Source organism: Cyrtonyx montezumae, unplaced genomic scaffold, assembly GCF_038088225.1.
Source record: "Cyrtonyx montezumae isolate F1298 unplaced genomic scaffold, pur_monq_1.0 scaffold_8, whole genome shotgun sequence".
Classification (NCBI taxonomy): Eukaryota; Metazoa; Chordata; class Aves; order Galliformes; family Odontophoridae; genus Cyrtonyx; species Cyrtonyx montezumae.
Window position 1 is genome coordinate 115,673,541 of NW_027072089.1, and position 8,556 is coordinate 115,682,096.

Genomic DNA, 8,556 nt, shown 5'->3' on the forward strand with positions numbered 1-8,556 from the left:
GTTATTCACCCATAATTTTGATAATTGCTAGTTCATCTTAATCAGATTACCACCAGGTTGTCAGGTAAAGTGTGTTCATGTAGCCATTGGTAGGGACAAGGTAACCGTCATGCACCATTCACATTTCATCTCAGCCATCTCTTCTTTCGCCTTGTTCCTGTTAAGGAATGTTCTAGGATTCAGGGATAGCTCCTGTTATGTGTTCCTGCAGGAGTCTGAACGCTGGGGTAGAGCTGCCTGGCTGCTGCTCTGACGACTGGGGCATAATAAATGGCAGGTAGTTGTGAAGACAGTGTTATGAGATGAACGTAGCCCTTCAGAGTGTTAGTAATACCGTGGGCTTGTATTTTAAAAGATTTCTGATTATTCTCTCTGCTTCGTATAATAGATGCTCTACTCTTAGTTCTGTATGGCTGAAGAAAACCACAAAAACACCAAAAAACAAAACCCAAACTATTTAAGTTATTAGACTGATGAATTTGGATGTGTGGTTTGCTAAATGGTATATTTTTCTCTGTTGGTAGTCAAAAGTACTACTGAGAGGAACTTCCTTTCTTTCTTTCTCCTCCCTCCCTCCCTCCTTCCTTCCTTCCCTTCCCTTCCCTTCCCTTCCTTCCCTTCCCTTCCCTTCCCTTCCCTTCCCTTCCCTTCCCTTCCCTTCCCTTCCCTTCCCTTCCCTTCCCTTCCCTTCCCTTCCCTTCCCTTCCCTTCCCTTCCCTTCCCTTCCCTTCCCTTCCCTTCCCTTCCCTTCCCTTCCCTTCCCTTCCCTTCCCTTCCCTTCCCTTCCCTTCCCTTCCCTTCCCTTCCCTTCCCTTCCCTTCCCTTCCCTTCCCTTCCCTTCCCTTCCCTTCCCTTCCCTTCCCTTCCCTTCCCTTCCCTTCCCTTCCCTTCCCTTCCCTTCCCTTCCCTTCCCTTCCCTTCCCTTCCCTTCCCTTCCCTTCCCTTCCCTTCCCTTCCCTTCCCTTCCCTTCCCTTCCCTTCCCTTCCCTTCCCTTCCCTTCCCTTCCCTTCCCTTCCCTTCCCTTCCCTTCCCTTCCCTTCCCTTCCCTTCCCTTCCCTTCCCTTCCCTTCCCTTCCCTTCCCTTCCCTTCCTTTCCCTTCCCTTCCCTTCCCTTCCCTTCCCGTCAAAGATTAAAACCACAACCAATTCTCAGTGAAAAAGGAGGAGATACTGAGACTTGGGAAAATGTGAATAATACCTTTAAGGTCTCTTATCATGAAAATCTGTTATGATATACTAAGATATAAAAATCTATTTCATCTATATCTTACATAAATATGTGGCTCTAATATTAAATGCTCAACTATAAATGTATTATTTAAAGGCAATCTCACAGAGTTGAATTCTGAGAAATGTGAAAGAAAAAACCTGACCCTGCTTTCATCATTCCTGCCCAAATCATTCAATCAATCCGATCTTTTGCATTTGGTTTATAATAATTTGTAATTGCACCCAGTTGGATGACTAATGCCCTTCTCTGTTTACCTCAGTAAGATACCTATGCAAATAATCCAAATGATTTCCAATCTCTGTGTTCATAGTGCCTGCCCCTTCATTTTTAGGTTGGTAAGTTTTAATGGTGTGTGCTTTCCTTGTCCCTTCTCCGCCCAGTTGTTGATCATGATGCAGTTTGTCTTGTGTTTCTGGCTTCACCAAGGGAACGAAACAATCACTAAAACCACATTTTCCCCAGTGTAAGTTGGTTTTAATTGACAGGTCTTTAAAACACTTATCTAATATACATTTTTCTTGGTTATTTCTTCCAGGAATGAGCAATTGATTTTGAGGCCTGAAAAACACAATTTCAGTGCCTGTGCTGAGGAAAGGCTCCCAGCTGTGAAAATACTTTCATGATAGAATATACTTTGGCTTGCCTACACCAACTCGAGAAGGAGTGTGACATTTCTTAATATGTTTACCTATATATTAATTTAAGTATGTTTTTCTCTCTTTAGACTGAACCACATCTTGTCCTTCATCCTGCACTCAAAAACTGAAATTGTAACTCAGTTAAAATCCCACAACACTGAGTTATAGCCCAGTTGCAAAGATAGATGAGAGAAAAGATTGGAACTAATGGTAACATGATTTTATGTAAGATGGAGAAGCAAAGAAGCAAGAGAGAATATACCAAAACACCTCCAGATGGCAAAATCTGCAGGGACACCCTTGAATGGCACGAAATGAGAAGGGCTGTGGGCAGGAAAGCCTTCCAGGCTTGGTAGTTCCTGGGATTGGCACTGAATAAAGTGCTTCCCTATTCAGCAGTCTTTTCAGACAATCGCTCCTCATGGGTAATTATCTGTTGCTAGCTCTGCATATTTTTCATTACAGTGCCTCCTTCCTTTTATTTTCTTGCCTCAGACTAGCCCTGTCACTTCAGATTTCATATTTGCTTCTCATTTCGGCCATTTTCCTGTCTTCTCCCATGCCATTCTCTCATCCTTTCCTCTACTTCTGTTACTTGTTCTTGCTCTCTCTATTTGTCACTCCCTTTCCATTCCTCCCAGCCCACCATCGTTGAAGGAGATGATCCCCCTCCCTTCTCCTGAAAGCTAGGCCGTGGTCTGGCATCGGAAACCCTTCCTCGCTCCTGGATCGAGAACTGAGGCACTGGGGCTTTGGCACCTCCGTGCTGCTCACAGCTGGGACCAAGAACAGATGTCACTTCCGCTGCCAGTTGCAGGCAGATGAGCAGCAGCTGCCCGTGGGGACAGACCTCCTGCATGGCAGCTGCTGGGCTGACACCCAATGCAGCTCGTTAACTGGCGTCGAGCTGCAAGCAGCCCTGTCCCACTTTTAGGGGAAATGATGTGCTCCAAGGTCAGAGCCCCCCTGCCTCAGAGAGCCCCTCTTGGGTTTGTAAAGTCAGCGCCAAGTTAAGGAGCCAGATTTGCAAATCTATCGGAATCTCAGCAACAGCAGAAAGTGAAAGAAAAGAAGCCAAATCCAGGTACGGCTTGACATCCTGGTGACTGGAAAAAGTATGTTTTCACTTACTAACCAGTGGCTTTGCCAGGAGCTGCTCGGAGACAAAAACCAAGGCACCCCACGATGCTGCGTTAAGCAGTTCCTTTCTGCAGCAAAAACACAGCCTGACTGGAAACCCATTGAAGTCAATGGGACTGAAAGTTCCTCCCAGTGCTTCCAAGAATGTGTGGCATCTCCTCCCTCTGGCCATCTCCAGCTAACTTCACGCATAACCAGAATTTCTTTATTATAATGTTTCTTCTTTATTGTTATTTTTATTGTGCCGCATTTTAAAGTGTGTATTTATGCTGTGCTGAACTCCCTCGCCATTTGGTGGGGGAACATTATGGTCTCGGTTAATCTCAGGCATGTTTTGGAGTTTAGTTGCAGCCTCCAACCTAAGCACTCACAGACCTATAGTTAAGTGGGTGATAGGGGCACTTCTAAACAGTATTTGAAACTGCATTCCAGAAGAGTAGGTCAGGGTAAGAGCAGCAAGGAGGGAAACACGGTGTCTGTCACCTCTTCTGGGGGTGGCTGCTAGCAGCAGGTCCAAAGAGGTGCTCCTATGAAGACTATTTCAGGAAAAGCTGCAAAATGCTTTGAGTGCTCAGCACGAAAGGCATACTGTCGTTCACTTTTTCTTTAATGTTATTTTTTTTTAAAGCGACTGACTTCTGTATTTAATCCTGCCTTCCACACCTTTGCATAGGCACCTCCACGTCAGTGGGAGGTAGCGGATTTGTCCAAAGCTTCGCAATAGCAGCGTGACTTAGTGTGAGAATGACGATTACAGCGGCAGCGATGCACCCTCTGGTGGTGACCGTAGATATCTTTCCCAAGTGAGCTAAGGGACGGATATCCAGTAGAGGGAGAGCCGACGTTTCGCTTTCCATCTTCACTGGTTCCCACACACGGAATGGTGCAGCCACCGGCCCCGCATGAGCTCCAGTGACTGCCGAGAGAATACGATGCACGTAGCTTGAACGGGAGGCTGGAGAGCAGGGCGTGTGTGTTAATGGAAACGGGGAATCATGCTAATCACATTACGTGGGCAAAGCATTTATTTGCTGGGACTACTACTGCCAACAGGTGCCTGCCTTAGCAACAGAAAAGCTTTAAAAACTAGCTGTCCTGCACTGTGTTGGATATGGCCAGTGGCTCCAGTGTGTGTCAGTGAATGGCAAAAAGAAATTGGGGATTTTCTAGCTGTAATTAAATGAGAGACTGATAACTGTCAGCCCATACTACACTAGGAACCTCGTATGCAGATTAAAAATAATAATTAAAAAATTGAAAGATTTTTAGCAGGAAGAAAATGGGAAATAAAATCCCAGTAAGAAGTGATGGAAATTAGACTCAGTGAGCATGACAGAATAAGCTATAGCCCTTGGTTATCATAAAGAGATATCGCGCACAATGACTCTGATGATCCATACTCTAGGTTTGTACTTCTCCCCCAGAAAGCAAGAATTGTGCCAGATGAATCTTTAGAGGATCTTTCAAGACTAAAATGCAGACTGATAATTATTCAATGTAGATCAAACTGACTGCAGAAATTCGTACTGCAAATAACGATACCCTGTAAGTAAAACACCAGGCTGTTCAGCAGCTCTTTCATGCCCTCTGCAGTTAAAACAGTGCTTTGTGTGTGCACTGAAACTGTGTTTCTCCCCGTCCTGCACTGTTCAACATAGGGTAAACGATAAACAGCAGAGCAGTAAATACCACTGCAAGTTTTTATTTTTTGAGTTGCCTGCAGGCTACATTGTGGCTTTTATTAGTCGCCCAATGATCAAGCAATGCTGTACAGCAGACGAGCCTGTGTTCACATAATAATAATAGTAATAATAATTAAAAATAGATGAAATGAAAGACCACTGATGCTAAGAGAATGACCTGCTTTTTAAAGCACCAGGGGTGTGAGATAGTTTTTCTCAACATTTAGGCTTTCTGTAATTTTTCAGGAGTGACACTGCTTACTGATTCTGGCATGGACTTGCAGCATGTAAGTAGGCTGATCTAAAAATAATGCCTCCTATTTATCTCCATGGAAATTATGTGTCATGTTCCAAAAATAATGCCTCCTATTTTATTGTGTCAGCCCAAGGTGTCAGAGATTGATGTTGGTGGTATGGCAGTACGGGGTGAACCTTCCCACCAATATTCCATTACATTTTGTTTCTGCATGATAGATGGCAGCAGAGGGGCAGTCTGACAGAACTTTGACATGGAAGTATGGCAGGCCTGGAATTAGCACTCATGCTAGCCTGTGACTAGCCCATTAGGAATTAGGGTTGTTTTGGAAAGCATCTGATAGAGGAAACAGGTCTCTCAATTTATGTCGTGTCAAACTTTCCTGATAATTATGTGGTTTGAGAAGGATATGTGAAAATGGAGTTGATCAAACTATGACAGCATAAGATAGTTGAGGATGTTGTGTTGAATTATGGTGAATATACTGTACAACTAGTTATGTTGTTCAGGCCAGTTCTTGGTGCTCTCAGATGTGAACCACTCAGAGTTCAGCAGATGTTGCACAAAACATCTGTTTCATTGCTTACTTTACCACACTTATCATTGCTAGGGAAGAAGACCTGACAAGGGTATGCATAAACCCACCATGCCCTCAGCAGACTCCTCTGCTGGTAGCTGGGACCCACTGGAGGCCAGGATTGCCCCTGCATGAGGGTTTATCCCTGCTGTGTGTCATTCTCCCTGAGCAATTCTCCCATGCCCAGGCCAAGGTTCCTTCTTGATCTCCAGCCTGGTCTGATGAACCACTGGTTCAGATAGTTACTGAGTTCAGGTCTCGAGGTACAACATTTCTTTGCTCTTCACCAGGTGATCATGAAGCAGCTCCTCTTCACCTGCTCTGTTTGAGAATGGGGTGGCTGCTGTTCGATGGGTCAAGGAGAAGGAAACACATAAGAATCTTCTACCTGAATTAATTTTTGGGAAGAAAACACAGTGTATATGAAGTTGAAATCATCACGGAATGAAACTGGAGTATTTTTTTTAATTTTTTTGAACTTTCATAGAACACATGGGTTCACCAAAACCAGTGTCTTGCATTTCTTCACCGCTGCACTGACTTCAAAAGAAAGTGGTTCAGGCTCTCATCCCCATTTTGGGGCTGTGCTCTGGCCAGGCCCCTTGCACGATGACATCTCTCAGCAAGGTAGCGTAAGTTTTCCTCTAGCGAATGTCAGAGCTAAGTACTAGATTCACATGACTCTCTGTGAAATGTGTTTGGCTGGTGAGACAAATCCACAGGGAAAGATGTGGTGTTAAATGTCCAACTATTCCTTCCATAAGGCGATATGCTTGCATAGGAAAATGCAATTTAAATAATACTTTAAATGCTTTTCAAAAAGCATTTGAAACCAGCTGCATAATTGCAAGCAAAGCACTTAGATGCTGAACTATGTTTTACTTTGATCGAAAACACTAAACCAGATGTTTCAAAATGTCCTTTTTCTCTCAGTATTCATACTAAAGAAAAAAAAAACGTAAGTGTCACTTTCTGGCTTTGAATTAGGCTGAAATGATTCAAATGCCAGAATTCACAGAGGGATACAAAATGTGTCCTTCATTTCTTACCTCACCTCTTACCACAGGGCTACAGCGAGAGGGAGCTGTGGACTTGGGGACTCAGGACCTCAAAAGGAGGGAGCTCTCCTTAGGGCATGAGGAAAGCAGGATCCCTAGAAGCCCCGTGTTATGTGAGGTGATGAGGGGAACCTGCAAAATACCAGGAAAGAGGGAAGAAAGTAAATGACAGAGAGGAATTAAGGCTGTTTCTGCAGTAAACACACGGTTCTACTTAACATCCTTTTCTGAGGGATTCTCCTCTGGGTAACTTGCCCCCGGATACATTGGATAATTGCAGGGTTTAGAAGTGAATTTCCCTAGAAGAAAGAGAGGAGCAGGAGGGGGAGAGGAGGAGGCCTGGGTTGGCCACGGGGCTGTTGTGCCCTGCAGAGGGAGTATAACACCAGGAATGGGCTCCTGCATGCTGCTCCTCTGAGCCCTGCCCTTTACTGAGCGCAATTTTCCTCCGGTGAGCTACTTAGCCACTTAACCTTATTAGGGGTAATATGTATGTGCTAAAGGTTAGCTAATGGGTTTAGCTAACGAAATACAATTTATGATATTATGAAGTGAAAGTGTGTGGGTGTGGGGGGCTAGGTTAGGGCCTCCTGGTTTGTGCCAAGGTTAAAGTTTGTGGACTTCCAGCTGAGGCGTGTGAGCCCACGACCTCCACCTGCTGAGGTGATCAGGCAGCCCAGGCCCACAGGTAGCTGCATAAAGCTTGACGTGGGGAGAAACAAGTGAGCACGTTCTTCAGCCAATCTGGCACTGAACTTTTAAAAGTAAAATTTACTGTAACAAATTATCATAAAGTCACAGAGTCACATGTTAATAGTGAAGGGAGAGAGCCAGCAAAGAATTCTTTTGCATATTTGCTCTGCGTTAAAGTGCTCGTTACCTGGTTCTCACTTTTCCAAGCTGGCAGGATGCGTGGGCTCTTCTCAAGTGGGTGCAGAGTAGTGTTGTGGATGGCAGTGTTGAGCCAAGGGAGCTGCACCTGGTGTGTGATTTTGGGGAGCAAGGAGCAGCATTTCCAATACCAGGTCTAACCAGAGAATGAGGAGCTTGGCCAGGCACCCTACGTGTGCACAAGGGCGTGTTCAGAGTTGCATCTGCACACACATTCAGTCTTGGCGAATCTCTTGTGGTACACACAAGCCCAATTGGTGTTTTGCTCAGTTGCTCCCTACCTCTTCATTTTTTAATTCTGTTTCTTGCATCTGTTTGCCTCTTGGTTTAAGCAGCAGTATCTGTAGTGTGGATAACAAGTGTCCCACTCCAGTTCAGGGAAGAGTCATAACTCCCAACAAGATGAGTGGACTCCTTTGCTAATGTTAAAGTCGTCAAATGACTACTGTCATGAAATATGTTTGATTATCATTTAGACACTAGGTCCTTCAGATACTGCATCCAGCTTAAGTGCTGCTTGCTGTCAGTGCAACATACAGTGCAACATACACAGAAAGCATTCTGGCTGTGCTGTGTTTTCGCTCTATCATATTAGATTGAATACAAGTGCTGATAAATGAAAAAGAATCCTTTCTCCACCCATTTGTGAGGGCGCACTGCACTCTTCAGACAGGCTTTTTTTTTTTCAGATTTCACACATTTCACCCAGACAGTCATCTCTTTCCAATTATTCTGACCTTTTTGAGTCACAGACATGAAGTTTTCCATTAGTTACTGTTAGCATTGGCTGAAACAAGTACTACATAAAACATTTAATTATCAGTGGCTCGTGCATAACACTTTGCATGTAAAGGTCCCCAAGTACTTTATAAAACATTCATTAAAGGTGACAGCATGCAACATGTTGTAGCTAGGGAGAGCTGTTCCCACTCTGCAGAGACATCATTTCTTGGTCTCTATTTACTCACAGACTTGACAGTGAGTTCATACAATTACACCTCTCCTGCAGGACAGAAGCACATGCTCAAACATTGCTACCACCTCTGACCCCACCTTTCCTTAGAATTTGCTCCTGTGAGCCC